Source organism: Populus euphratica, unplaced genomic scaffold (assembly GCF_000495115.2).
Source record: "Populus euphratica unplaced genomic scaffold, PopEup_1.0 scaffold6.1, whole genome shotgun sequence".
Taxonomy (NCBI): domain Eukaryota; kingdom Viridiplantae; phylum Streptophyta; class Magnoliopsida; order Malpighiales; family Salicaceae; genus Populus; species Populus euphratica.
Genome location: NW_011499849.1, coordinates 3,032,969 through 3,048,268, shown reverse-complemented (window position 1 = coordinate 3,048,268; position 15,300 = coordinate 3,032,969). Strand labels below are relative to the sequence as shown.

Genomic DNA, 15,300 nt, shown 5'->3' with positions numbered 1-15,300 from the left:
CTGATCATAATGACTAGTGTAGGGTATTCAAACAATTCGTAATATACACTTTTTAATACATTTGTCATAATTAATTAGGAATTTGGGGCGACTGAATAGCATTTTCAACATTAAATTAGCTCTATGTAATTTTTTTCTTCTTCTTATAACAACGCCAAGGAATAGGTGCAAAAAAAAAAAAACTAATTTACAGAAACAAAGATTCCATAGAAAACAAAAACTTTCAACTTGCTCTTGGTGTAATAATCTCTCAACTTTCTGTGATGATTTAAATTAGTTTACAGTAGATGAGTTTGGTTGATGGAACTTCCACAATCAGCAATAGTTATTGATATGTAATTTCTGGCCTCCAGCGCCTACAACTTAGATAGATGACTTGATTTAAAAAATATACTAAAATATAAGAAAGTCGAAAATAAAATTGAGAGTACTTGGATTAATTCCGAGATAACTTTAAGATCAGGAGATGTAAATGTTTGACCAGTTTGACCAAAGTTAATTAAATCAGTAAGTTTCTTTCAGGATATAATTAAGGTTAGTTAATTATAAAAATTCTTTTACCCCAATATTGTATTTATATTCTGTGGACTGAACTTTCAAATGATGTTTAATCTACGTAGATTTCTTGTTCAAGATGAACAAACTGCGTATGCATGTGCATGCATGTTAAAGATTGATAAATTTACCGTATGGTGAATGAAGTTAAGCATGCCAGAGATGATCATGTTAACAAGACATTGTCAGACTTTGCTTGATATTATTTTATTAATGAATCTGAAAGCACCTTTCAGCCATGATGTATATGGGCTTCAATTCAGAAGATGTTCCATGCATGGACGCAAACAATTTTAGTGAAGCTTGGAAGGTGAGTACGGCATCTTTTAAGAACATTAGAGGCTAAAAGAGGTGACGATGCAATGAAAAGTTACAGTGATCTAATTGATAATATTCAAATACACATTCTTTAATCAAACCATTGTCTTTTATTTTAATCCATGCGTGGATGCTAAGCATCCATTGCTTAGATGACGAACAGGGAAGCCAAACTGGTACAGTTGATTCATCCAACGAGGGCCGCCTTTCTGTTATCAGGGAGTTTTTATCTGTTTATACAGTCATCAGCATCATCCGGACGGAGACTTGGATTCAGATTTGAAGTTTTCGCTTGTAAATCATGTGGCTCTAGTATAATCTAGTCTAATCTATTCATATATATATATAAACAAAAGTGTAATTAAAATTAACGGAATCAACTCTTAGAGGTTTCCATGGAGTTCTGGAGACTTGGACGTATTCACATGTGTAGTTAGCCCAGGTAACGACTAATGATATTTCTCCATTTATGAAAAAAATAAAACGTTCAAACACTTCCTCTTGATGATGATGAAATAGGAGAAAGAATTTAAAAAAAAATAATAAAATTGAATCAATCTTTTATTACTTTTTCTTAAACCAATTGGAAGTTTATGATATTGATTTTAATTAAGATGTATATAAAATTTCATGGAAATGTAATGATCTTTAAAATTGTTTAAATTTTTTATTATTTTATTAGAATTAAATTCTATATCATTTACGCTCATTATTTTTTTTAAATTAAGTCATATATTAATAAATTATAATATCAAATGAAGTGATTGAATTTATAGTATCTATTTCAAAAGTTAAATCAATTAAGAATTTAAAATGTATATTTAACCTCACAAAAGTGGAATATATAATATACACATTTTGTTCCTTTCATTTTAGCTGTTGGATATGAATTTTCTTGATCCCATTGACAACTCTAAAACAAATATAATTAGGTTGAATGGTTATGTTTTGGTGGGTATGTGGAGTAATAAAAATAAATAAAAAAATCCTCTTTATGCACGTGTGTATAAAGCAAGATTAATTAGCAAGTAATAAGGATCATCCTATGTATATATGATCTGTGTAATAAATCTTTCACATCAGCATTTTGATTTGGATTATTTATCATTAGGACATGAGTAAATCAACTCGAGGCACTGGCAGCACGGCACCTTTAACGTGAGGGTGTTAACCAGCGATACAATCTCTGAAGAGGATTTTTTTGACTAGCTGAAATTTACTCTTGATCCAAGTTTTCTGGAAAGGATGTCTTAAGAAATCAGTCCAAGTTTTCTAACCTGGTAATATGATCACATGCAGTATTTCAATTATGGTGTTCCGTTATCTGAAAGTTCGTTGAAGGACTAAGCGTATGATTTGTCTTTGTATATATTCTCGATATTATTTTTCTTATTGCGCTCTTTCTATTTTTATTTCTTTAATGTTCTCTGTTCAAGAATATTTCTTCAATATTTTTAATTTTTGAGCTGGACACTGACCCCTTTGAAGAATTAAAAGTAATTTGGAATGAAGTTGGATGAATAAGGAATCAAATAAAACAAAAAACAAATTAAAATAATAAAATAATTATATTAACTGATATATAAGAAATATTTGTAAGGTTTCTTAAAGAACCTATTATATTTATTATTTTATTAATGATATGTAAGAGATATTAATCTATTATTAATATCGTTGAAAATAGAGGACTTTTAAATTTTTTAAAAAAAAAACAAAAAAATTAGGGGATAAAAATACCTTTTCAATCATTAAAATAAGAGTAAAAACTTTTTATCTTTAAACATAAATTTATATATATAGTTTGATGTGCTGGGATTTATTGCAATTTGTTTGTTCTTGCATATTTGATATGCAATAGAAAATTATCACATTAAATGAAAGTTTGATTTCATGAAAGAGAATTTTAAGTTCATGTTAAGTAAAAATTAAAAAAAAAAAGACCAAATTTTTTTGTAAAAAAAACAACTTGGTTTTTTCATAAGGTTTACAAAACTTCAATCTTATACATTAAGTTTGAGATTTTACATATTTGATCCTTGTTGTTTATGATTTTTATATTTTAAAATGACATTTTATTTTTGCCACATTTCAGTTACTAAATATTGAGATAAAAAAAAAAGAGAGTCTTCGGAAAAAAAGAGAGGAGAGATATAATTTTTAGTGTTTTTTGGATATAAAAAATAATCGAAAAAAGATCTAGTAGACAACACATTATCTGTCAAGTAATCAGTTGAAGTTTTTATAGTTTAGCTATATATTATTTACCAGCTGAATGAATTTGTTGAATGTGTGGTGAGGGAGGCATAGGATTCTGAGATTTTTAGCCATGTTTTATGAAATTCTGACCGTAATTTTTTTACCAGCCAAAGTTGTTGGTTTTTAAGAAGGTAAGTTGGTATTTTAGCCTATAAAGTGGTTGCTATATATCTTACTCGAGGAGTATAAAAAGATGTATAGCAATATTGTTGATCCATCAAAAGAGTGTAGATTTCATGCGCAGAGAGAAATATAGAGTAGTAAAACTGAGTTTTTAGTGTTGATTGATACCTTTTTTCCAAGATTTTGTCTTCCCTGCATGGATTGATACCAGTATACAGAATCGTGCAGAGCTCTTAATATCCGGCAAGGCAAGCTCTCTTATGGCTGTTGCTAGCTCATTAGCTTGCAACTGTGTTGCTTAAAAGCAATGACGCATGCATCTAGCTTGGGGATTTACGTAAATTAGTTGTTGTTCACGTTAGCTTGTCGTATCAAAGCGCCGGAAACAATGGAGTGAAAGCTTTCAAAATTCACTTTGTAGGAAGCGCAAACCTAATCAAAGAGCTTGGATATATTAGGAGTGTAGTACGTGAGTCGGGAAAATTGACCTCAAATAATGTAAAATATGGAACTTGATCCAAGAGATTGCCTGAATTGGTCAACAAAACAAAATGAGGGGACCCGCGGATACCTTAGCCATTTCCACTTGAATGATCATGATTTTGCAATTAAATATGATTCGCGAGTATCCATGTTCTGCAAGTGTAATGAAATCCAAAAACACATTATCCATTATAAACGTTAATGTTAAAACTAAGTGCATGCTTGTGCCTTTTTATTCATGAGAATAAGATGTTCATTATCCATTGTATTTTTACCATGTGAAATTAGTTGGGCCCACTTAAATAAGGTTTTTATTTTATTTTATTTACGTAGGGTGTTCGGGCCAGCTTGCACGCACCACGACTAATCTCTACGGCCTACTGAATACCTTGCAAACCCAGTAGGCATGTAAGGCACTGCGGGGGTGATAGACGTGTACGCTAGGGCTTGAACCCAGGTGCAATGGAAGGAGACAAGCCCCTTCCACCGTTAGGCCAAGCATTGAAATGCGACTTAAATAAGGTTTGATTTATAGCAAGATCGCTTGACACAAAGAGTACTTTCTTTGAAATGTACAAAAAAAATAATAATTAGTTTTTAGTAACCCTTGCTATACCACGAGGCTTCTTTTGTGTTAAAAATTGATATTTAGGTGGTGGCAACGGGCTTTAAAAAATTTTAAAAAAATTATCACTCCAGTTATAAAACTAATTGGATTGAATAAGTTAATTTTATTTTTATCAAATTATACTAAATAATAATAATAATAGCAAATTAAAAAAATTAAAAATAATAATAATTATAAAGGAATGCAAGTGATATAGCTATCCATTAAATACATAAAGATGAAATTGGATAAAAAAATTAAAAATAGCTTTAGACAGTCTAATTTGGTATTGAAGCATCCTATCTGGAAAAACCACAAAACTTAATTTTTAACAAATTAAATATTAAAAGTTTAATTTGAAAAAAAATCAATTACATAAAATGATAAAAAAAATAACAATTAAAGTAATGGAGATCAAAATTAAAATACTAAAAAAAATTATTTTTTATTAAAGAGTGAAATTAAAAAATAAAAATTAATTGACTAAAAGGATCAAAAAACAATTAAAGTAATGAAAATCAAATAAAAACAAAATGAAAATCATTAGAGGATGAAATTGAAAAGAGTAGTCAATTAAATAAAAAGAAAAAAAATAGTCAAAAGAATAAAAATTGAATTGAATAAAGTAAATCACAAATTGAGATTAAGGGATGTAATTGAAAACAATTCAAAATTATATAAAAGAGTTAAAGAAAAAAAATTAAGAGAATAAAAACTGAAATTGACCACAAATCAAAAAATAATTCTAAAATTTTCCATATACAGTGCAATTTTCAGGGTGAAGAGAAAAGTAGAATGAGATAAAAAAAATTATTGATATTATTTCGTCAACTAACCACTACCACGTGTCATCCTAATAAAAAAAAAATAGTATGACACTTCCAATTACACGATGAAAGCTAATTTTAGCCAACAAAAGATGTTATATGCATTGTTAAATGGGATTGATGTCTCCACATCTACTTGTTAGCATATCCAATTATTTTTTAAAATATATTTTATATTTATTTAAAGACAATTTACCTCTTATCCAACTTGATTATTACAAAACTTGTATAGACAAAGGTGTCCCTCGACCTATCATTTGATTTTTTTGCATCAAATGATATTTTAATTATTTTATTGTACTTTTAAAATGAAAAAAAAACTATTTTGCCCTCAAACAAACTGATAATAACCGAACAAGCCCTGTGCAATGTCGATCATGCCTCTAATAATCAATAGAATGATTTTTTGTTGAAAGAGCAAATTTATCATTACAATTTTCTAGTGTTTATAAGTCTGCATAAATAGTATTTTTCCAATCCCTATTAGCTTTTTGTTAATGAAGACGGGTAGCCCAACACACGAAAATCCGGTGTATGGGCTAGTACAGCCTTATATAAGGAAGAATCATTGCAAAACAAAGTACGCTTATAGACCTTTCATTTCTCTCGCCACAACGCAATGCCATAAGGTGAGCGCGCTGGACCTGAGCTTGGTCTCAACTCTTACGCTTAATTTTAACACGACAAACGCCTGTTAAGGATGGTAATTACAGAGCGATCTATATCTAATTATCATGATTCGTACGTACAACTTCTCTGTGCCCCATATCTATAACCTGCAGGACTTGAGGTGAATTACGACCCCGTGAATTGATTTTATATTAACTTTGCAGAATCAAGAGGTCTTCATGTAACTTGGTGAATTACGACCATGTATTGGGATGTATAAATTATATACGATGGTATTTTTTTTTTGTTTTTTTCTATACAAAGGTTTGGAGAGCCGCTGCCATGATTAGTTAGGCTACTGACAATGCATCATTATAATCAAAGTCATTCTGGACTTGACGAGGTTAGGAAAGCCAACTGTCGAGACACTGCAAAATAAGATTATATTGTTTTTAAAGCCTCACAATATGTTCATGGTTTGGATGGTGCAAACCCCCCTGCAAAATAATTTATTACATGCAGCTGGCTAAGGATCTTGAATGTCATGAGAACTGATTTTATTGATATAATAAATTAATTAAGTTTTTTTTTTTTTCTGGGAGTTGGAAGTTTGAAAAATAACATTAGATTTTAATTTGATTGGACGCCCAAGTTGTATTTCGCGTCTAAATAGATTGCATAAATGGGTATTCTTTTATAACAAAAAAACTTAAGATTGTGTGTTAGTCCGTATTCTTGCATAGAGCTACAAATCCCAGCCCGATACAATGAAATATTATATTTATATATATAAAATAAAATAAAAACCTTTATTCAAGTAATATTTTTTTGCACATATCCTCTGAAAAATTCCCACTTTGTAGAAATTATTCCTTCTCCTCTCACTGCCGTCTCCCGCCATCCACTCCTGCGAGCAAAAAGCTTACGCTTTTGGTGTCCACAATTTCATCAAAAAATAGACCAACTCAAGACTCCCTGTCAAATTTATTATTCTATCTCCTTAATTCCGTCTCAGAAAAATGAAATTATGCTCCGTCTCTGTCATGGAAATCGACGCTACCTTCGTCTTCCTCTCCCTCGCTTGTTCTCCTCTTCTTCATCATCTTCTAAAAACCCCATCGAGCCCCCAAACAATCGCACAAATTCCCAATATATCCCTACCCGACAACCTATTCTCCACCAGAACCACCTTATCCATACCAACACAACCACCACCGCCTCCTCTCTTTCTCGTAGCTCCGTACTCGCTCTCTCTGCCACTCTCGTCTCCGCCGTACTCGCATCCCTCGCTTATAATAATTCACAATCCACAAACCCTAACCCTAACAGCAATAATGATCACAGCTCTCTGTACGCTGCATTTGGGAAAGACAATTTCAAAACCAAAAGAATCTTTCAAAAGAATCGTTTATCACGTGAGGCAAACGGGCGTTGCCGCGTCGGTCTTATGGCAATCTCTAAGGTCTGTGCTTTCTTCTGCCAATCATGAGGTGAGGGTTGGATTTGAGCTTCGCGTGGCGTTTTTTTTGGCGGATATTGCAGCGGCAAATGCCGCACGCAGGGCAGCTTTGGTTGGGGCGGGTGGTGGATTGGTTATTGGAGACGGTTGCGGTAAGTGGGAACGGGTGTGGTACCCAGGCTGAGGCGGCTAGGGCATTAGCGTATTTGATTGCGGATCCTAATGTGTCTGCTGATGTTCTTGGGAGGCCTCGTGCTGTGCCTTATTTGCCACGGTTTCTATTTTCTTGCCAGCCGAAGAAGAATGTGAGGTTTTTACTTCCTGTGAAGTTTGGTGTTGGTGACTGAATAAATGGTGATTAGTTTCAAATATGTTCATTGTTGAATCCAGTGAAGTTTGCAATTTCTTGCCATCTGTGGTCGATTAGTTGTGCATTTATATATTCATTTATATATGTGCGTCTAATTGATGTGTATGAATGATGTCTGGATAATGGTAAATTAAGATTTTAATGACCGGTTTTTATGTCAATTTTACTTCATTGTTTCATTTGGTTATGTGCAAGGATATTTAGGCTTTGTAGTCATTTTAAGTGTTTTATTTTTTACCATTGATACATTCCATTTTCGTGGGAGCAGCAATTGAGACCTAGTTCATTCGATATTTCTGATTCTTTGAAAGGTAGGAGCATGCTTGTGGCTGCAATCATGGATACTGTCACATCCAACTGCAATCATGATAAATTAAGCCACCCTTACCAGGAAATGCAGAAATGAGGGACATTGCTGCAGCCATTGAAGTTGTTGAGGAAGGTGGTTTACAGATGGACAGTGCAGGTGAAAATGAAGACGATGACGATGGTGGGAGAGGAATGGAAGGTATTGGAATTAAAATCCTTGAAGGTACAACAGTTTTAGGTCTTTCAAGGATGAGTGGACTTGTGGAGTTGGAGCATTCTGATGCTGTTCATGTTGAATCATTTGGCCACACTCCTAAAACAGTTGCCTTGCTTCATAAGCATGACCATTCGTTTGCAAAAGAAAAAATGTCTTCTGCTGTTGTTTCTGGACTCTGGGATGACCTGCGTTGTCAGCATGTTGCTGTACCCTTTGCAGAATGGGCATTGGCATCTGAGATAAATAGATATCATATCCAAGAAGCAAGAACTGGATCAATATGGACAAGCTGTCATGACAGCTTTAATGGCACCTGAGAGATCTGTTAGATGGCATGGGAGCTTGGTGGCCCAACTGCTGTTGGAGGATCGCAATCTTCCTTTGAATGATTCTGTTTCTGATTGGAGTTTCAGTCTTCTGGCTACTATTTCACAGGCAAGCAAAAATGATGATATTCCTTTGGCTCAGATGGCTTTGTCTGCCCTTTTGCTTTCTGTTGAAAGAAGTCCAGAGGCAAGAAGGATAGTGATAGAGAAAGGTCTTCTGCTCATGAGAGACACAGCTAAGTGGACAACAAATCACAAGCAGGTACAAGAAGCATTAGCGAAGGCGTTAGAGTTACTTTCTACCAGTGATGTTCACTTATCTCTTGAAGATAGTCAGAAGTGGTCTGGCATTCTGCTATCTTGAGTTTTTGCAAAATTTTCTTCCACTGCTATGCGATCTTCATCTATAAAAATTTTCTCATGCGTTTTTGAAGAACATGGCCCATCTACCCTTCCAATTTCTCAAGGCTGGCTAGCCATTTTGCTAAATGTAGTTTTAGTTTCAAGCAAGGTGTCATTTGGTAAAGGAACTCAGCCTAAAGCGGACAAAGTGAAGGTATGGAGATGCTTTCCCTCCCTCATTTCATATAATAGATGTCATCGATTTAATTGAACCTTCTTTCTCGTGTCTTTTAGAATGTATTTTATTTTCCCTATTTGTGCACTGGCATTTATCAAGCTCAATTAACTTTTGCAGACTCAAATTGATCAGTCTAACATTGCTTTTGCTACACAGACTGCTAATCAATTGGCAGGTGCTGCTGTGGATCTAGCAAGGAATCAGCTAGGAACAGACATTGATTCTGTTGATAGTTTCCCTCTGGCAGATCTTCTTTCCATGGATCCTTTTATTGGACCACTTAGGAACATGAAGAAAGACTCTGCACCTAAATTTAATGTGGGAGATTATGCTTTGGCAACTCTTAAGGGGATCAGAGCACTGACAGAGCTCTGTTCCAGAGATTCTTTATGTCAAGACAAAATATATGAATTTGGGGGGGTATGTTTGCTAAGGTGCTTTCTGTTGAGTGATGATTATGAGAAATTTGCTGCGATGGAAACTTATGATGCTTCTAGGGTCCCTGAGCCACAAGAACAAGGTGCAAATACTGGTGGTGAGTCGTCCAATGCAGATGATAATGATCCATCTAGTGTTCAAGTTCCTCTGACAGCTCACATTTGAAAGCATGCAGCTAGGCTATTGACTACTCTTTCACTGATTCCAAAATTCCAAAAGGTTATTCTAGCAGATAAAGCCTGGTGTAAATGGCTAGAGGATTGTGCTTATGGGAGGATCGCAGTTTGTCGTGACCTTAAAACACAGAGTTATGCCAGGGCAACTCTCTCAAATGTGCTGTGCAACCATTATACTGGTAATAGTGATGGTAGTGAGACTGAAGCTCGAATTAGAAAAGGTGATTGTGCTCGTTATGGTGACATGATCTTTTTGGTTAATCCAGATTGATTTGCCACTCTGGAAGCAATGTGAAAAAAATAGATGGCATGATGATTCAAAAAAATAAATTTTCTTCAACTGAGGATTCTGTCAACAGCATTTCAATTGGAAATAGTGATTTAGATGATTGTACCAGGTCATCCGGTTGCAAGGAATTTCCCAAGGACTCTAATTCGGAAGTTCCAGAGATAGATGTTGTCTTTGTACATGTTTTGCGTGGTGGGCCTTACAAGACGTGGCGCATAGCTGAGGACAAACACTCAACTAAGTTGGGCTCAGTTGAGAAGATTGATGAGGAAGCAGGGAAGTTAGGAATATTTTGGCCAGGTCAATGGCTTTCAGCAGACTTCAATCGAGCTTGTCTTTTTACCCTCAAATACAACGTCTGCTTTAATTTCGATACTTCTATAAAAAAGTGCCTGATTCAAAAGAATGGTATTCATCTTTTTAGGCCTCTCAACTGGGTTTTTCCTCTTCACAAGCCTCATCAATGTCTAACTCTTGTTTGAATGTCAATGCAGACAAATCTTACACCGTAGTCCGGAGCTAGCCTGCCTGTTCAGTTTGTACCCAATTTGTTGATATTGTGGTAGGATTAGTGCATGACTTTATGTCGGGGGTGTGATTTGAGGAGTTTGATTATCAACAATTCAAAAATATTAATCAAACTATTTTGGTGAATAATGGTGATCAATCTATTGATGGCTTTAAAAAGATTAAAAAGATGCAGGTCAAACATTGAATTTCAGGAACTCTTTTAAGTTTTTGCAGTTCAGTCATTTTATATACTAACATTTGTAGATTTGTCAAGTTTAATGGTCCAAGATATAAGATTGAGGATTTACACGCATGTCAAGGTTAATGCTTGCATTGCTCATATACATTTGAATTTCCCAAATTAGATGGACAATCCAATTTATAAAACTGGGTCTAATATTTTTAATCATAACTTGGATGATCATATAATATCATCATTATCATCAGTGAAAAATTGTCATTTTGTTGTGAATGTACTTGTTGTTTCTAATCATGCTATGTTAGTGACATCTTGTTTGCTATGAACATCATTTCCTTCGGGCTTTTAGTATTCCATTTTTTATAAGATTTCTCATTAAAATTCGCAGGAAGTCAGCTCCAAGCAGTTGGAGCAGCTTGTGGATGCCGGCATTGGAAATCGTCCTGTTGTATTTGTGACTCATAGGTAAGCTTTATGATTGACATAAGGTGTTATGAGTTCTCCAGTTGTCTTAATATCCATTATATTTGGAGCAAAATCGATAAAATCAAACGTTTAGGGACTCATTTGATAATGGGGTTATACTTTAGGAGCTCGATTGAAGCTTCCCTTAGTTTGTAGTTTATTTAGGTTAATTGTTTTTTTCTTTCTTTCTTTATCTTGTCATAAATAAGTGAAATTGAAAATAATGTTGAAGAATGTATTGAGTGTAAATGATTGAATCTTATTAGGCTGTGATTTTATCAATGTTTACAAGATTTAAAGTTCATAACTAAAGAAATATTTAAATATCATAAGTTAAATGGGATAATTTAAACCAAATCAATATAATAATTTAGCGGCTGATAACTTATCAATTTGTTGGAATCAACAATGCAGATCTTGCTGTATTTAAAATTTGCAGCTGTTATGATATGCCTTTATTTTGTCAGTTACGGGCATTTACCGGCAGGCTTCTTGTGTGCACAGATAAAAGTATATTTCGTAGAAATAAATGGAATGTAGGGACTGGTGTAAATATCTGTAAGAGGACATAGATATTTCCTTGAAAGCCATTGATGTTATGTGATGTGTCGGTATCAACTTGGGCCCCCAACCATGTCATTCCTTGGACACAGAAGAAACATTAAAGATATGGAATTTGGACCCATTGTGGTTTCGTGTCTTACTGTAATCCTTATTATTTCTATCTGCATTCACAACATGCTATGATGCATTGGTGTGAGATGTTGTAATAAATGTACTCAGATAGTTTGCTTTTGCAATCCAAAATGACTCGGGATTTTTTTAAGAAACACGTATCCAAGTTTGTTGTTAGTTTACTCCAAGGTTCCACTTTGATGGGGCTGGGCTGGTCTTTCAGATGTATGCTGATTGCTCAGAGCATCCTCTTGTTAAGTAAATGGTCACTGCTTGCAACATGGGAGGCCTGGTTGTCAAGCAGATGCTGTATAGAGCCAAGGCAGAAAATGTTCATAACCTTGTGAACAACACTGTTGGAGTTGTAAGTTTCTGATGTTACTTCAAGTTGTAATTCCCGAGATTTTAGCAACTTGTTTTCTTTCACTGACTAGAATGGGTTGGACCCTCAAGGAGTTTAGGCTGTGAAAATTGATTTTGAAAAATTATTTTTTAAATTTTTATATATTTATTTGTCATTAGAAAAGTTAGTAAATAAAAAATATTTTTCAATTAAAATAAAAATGATGGAAAATTTAAAAATATAATATTATTTGTTGATTATCAAATTTGATATTCAAACTTTTAATTGCTATATATATTTTGTTTTGAATATTTCATCCTTTAGAATTTAATTTTTATATTAATTTTGATTTTGATTTTTATAATTGTTATTTGTTTTTTTATTATTATTGTTTAATTAAAATTTTTTATTTATCAAATTTGGTTCTCATTCTTTTGAGTGTTATTTATTTTATTTGAAATAATTTGTAAAATATTAATTATTATTATTTTAATTTCTTTATCTTTCAATTTTTTTATTCTTTAAATTATTATTTATTTTATTTGAAATAATTTATAAAAATATTTTTTTCAATTTTATTTTTATTTAATTTTTTAATTTGTAAGATTTGTATCTTAATATTTTAATAAATTTTAAAAAATAAAATATTAATAAATTATTTTCTAACTTATTTTTTATTACGTAACTAAATATTAAAAAATATTTTTTAACTTTTTTTTTATTACATTATTAAATATTAAAAAATAATTTATTTAAAAAAAAACAATTTTTCAGCGAATAAACATGCCTTTAATGTGATTGTTTTTTCCCGATTTCAAGTGTTTTACAGCTTTCCCCACTTTGGTAGTAAACTGGCGGACATGCCTTGGCGAATGGGCCTTGTGCTTCGTCCTGCTCCATCTGTTAGTACACAATTCAATATATAATTATTGGTCTACAGAATTTAATAATATATAAATTTGTCATTGTGCATCAATTGACTGGTAAAATTTGGTTTTTTTTAGATTAACGTGGGTGTCCGGTCCAGCTTGCGCGCACCACGACTAATCCCACGAACCCTGAAGTTAATGACCATGCAAGTCTCCAGTGGCCATCATATGAGCAATTAAGGATTCGAACCTGAGATCATAGAGGGAACAAACCCCTTAGTCTCAAGCTTTTACCACTTAATCACCACCTAGATGGTTGTAAAATTTGATTTTCTTGTTCGTAGATAGGAGAGCTGAGGAGTGGTTCTCCGAGACTTTGTTGAACATAATGATTTTATCCGCCAGCTTCATAAGAAAGGACTGGTTGAAGTCCTCAGTTTTTGTGAGGTAATTAATTCGAACTTTCTCTTTCTTGTTTGATACTCGTCCTCTCCTTGTGTTCGGATCAATGGAGAGATGGATGCTGGGCACTGCCTTGCAGACCAGGTAGCTCCAATTGTTGAGCGATATGGAGGATGGGCCTGGAGGATGGAAATTGCGCCAATCGAATCAGCTTACCGGATTTGGTGAACCTATTGTACGTGTGATCTGGAAACCTTTCTTTCACCTTCTACTTTGTAACTTGTAAGATGGTGGGTGAGTTTATTGGATTCTATGACTTCTGGAAGGGTTGGGGTTGGTTTTACCAAACCATTGTATAATTTTTAACTACGTACTTGGAGGCTCAAATGCTTCTGTTTTCCCCGAAGTTTCCTAGCTCTTGCCTTTTTCAGAGGCCAAAATATGCTGTGGATAATTATTTTTGGTTCGGTTTGGTTTGATTTGGTTTTATAAAAAAAAGTAACTAAATTGAATTTTTTAAAAAAATTAAAATCAATTCAAACCAGTTGGTTTCGGTTTAGTTTTGTAGGATAAAAACTGATTCACAAACACTGAAACAGGTTCTAGAGTCGACAGATCACATAAATTCATGCAAGCCAGTGTGCCGCACTGATCCTTCGTATGCCGAGACATTAAAATTCTTACAAAAGCTGAAGACCTGTTACTCATGAAGATGAAGAGATGTTCACCGTGAAATTGTTGTCGATAGCCCCACCGAACTTTGAAAACTGAGACTTGATATTAGCGATGATTAGATTTCAAGGAAACTGCGGAATACAAAATTTGACTTTGAAGAGAGAGACCGATTCCAACTCTGATGGGCTGTTGGTTGGATTACTAACTGTAGAGATCAGCTTTGGGACCTGACAGGATGCAGCATACAGATGTTCAATTTGTTCTCTAACCATCATCACAAGATAGTTCTAGGTTTCTGGTCCCAACATTTTTTTAAAAAAAATTGTGCACTAGTCTCGTATATCGTACATTTCCACCTCATTCATAGATTTATCTGTAAACAAACCATTCATGCGTCTGTATACAAAAATACCGTAGAGAGGAAGAAGAGAAATAAATTGAGAAATGGAGAACAAACTTGTTATTTATGCTCTTCACATACCTTTGATTTTCCATTGAATGTATTGGATAATACGTCTAAAGTAGGAGTGGCATGTTACTGTAGGGCTAAAGGAGTGGGATGGATGTGGTTGAATATGCCACGTGTGGAGAGAGCTATCGTTGGAATTAATCAGTAGCCGGTAACAGTTGCAATAAAAAGGCAGTAGCCCATTATCCTTAGATAATTTGGGCGGAGTGTATAACCTAGTTACAGCCTTGCAGCCCACTAAGCGAAGAATAAACCTCATCATCGTCTAATAGTAGCAGAGAAGAGGTTTTTTCCTCTCTTTTTTGTCAAGTTTATATATATTCTTAAATGATTTCGTTATTCTCATTGAATCCAGATTCATAATTTAACGAGTTTTAAATATTAAATGAAATTTAGAAGGTTCTACTGAGTTTACTTGATTTTTTTAAGCTGCCTTTTTCTTTTGATGTTTTGCTTCTTTTTCTTCTTTCTTATTTTTCCTTTTATTAGGTTAGTATTAGGTTGTTTGGTAATTTGGATTGACTCAGATTTAGTTTTTTTTTTTTTTTTTTATCAAATTATTTTTTATTACATTTTTCATATTATTTAAATTATGAATTAATTAACGCAGAACTTAAATTTTTTTCATATCATTTTTTTTATTTGGCCTACAACAAAACTCGCAACAAATCTAGTTTTGTATTGAAAAGGAAGTCTTTAGTAATTTTTTCCCTTTTAACCTCTCTAATTAATGGAACGATGTCACTATCAA

The 15,300-nt window shown here is 33.4% G+C and overlaps 1 pseudogene; it reads left to right on the top strand.

Moving 5' to 3' along the window:
- Nucleotides 1–6,614: 6,614 nt before the first annotated feature.
- LOC105120644 (uncharacterized) lies at nt 6,615–14,547 on the top strand (annotated as a pseudogene).
- The last annotated feature ends 753 nt before the right edge of the window (nt 14,548–15,300 follow it).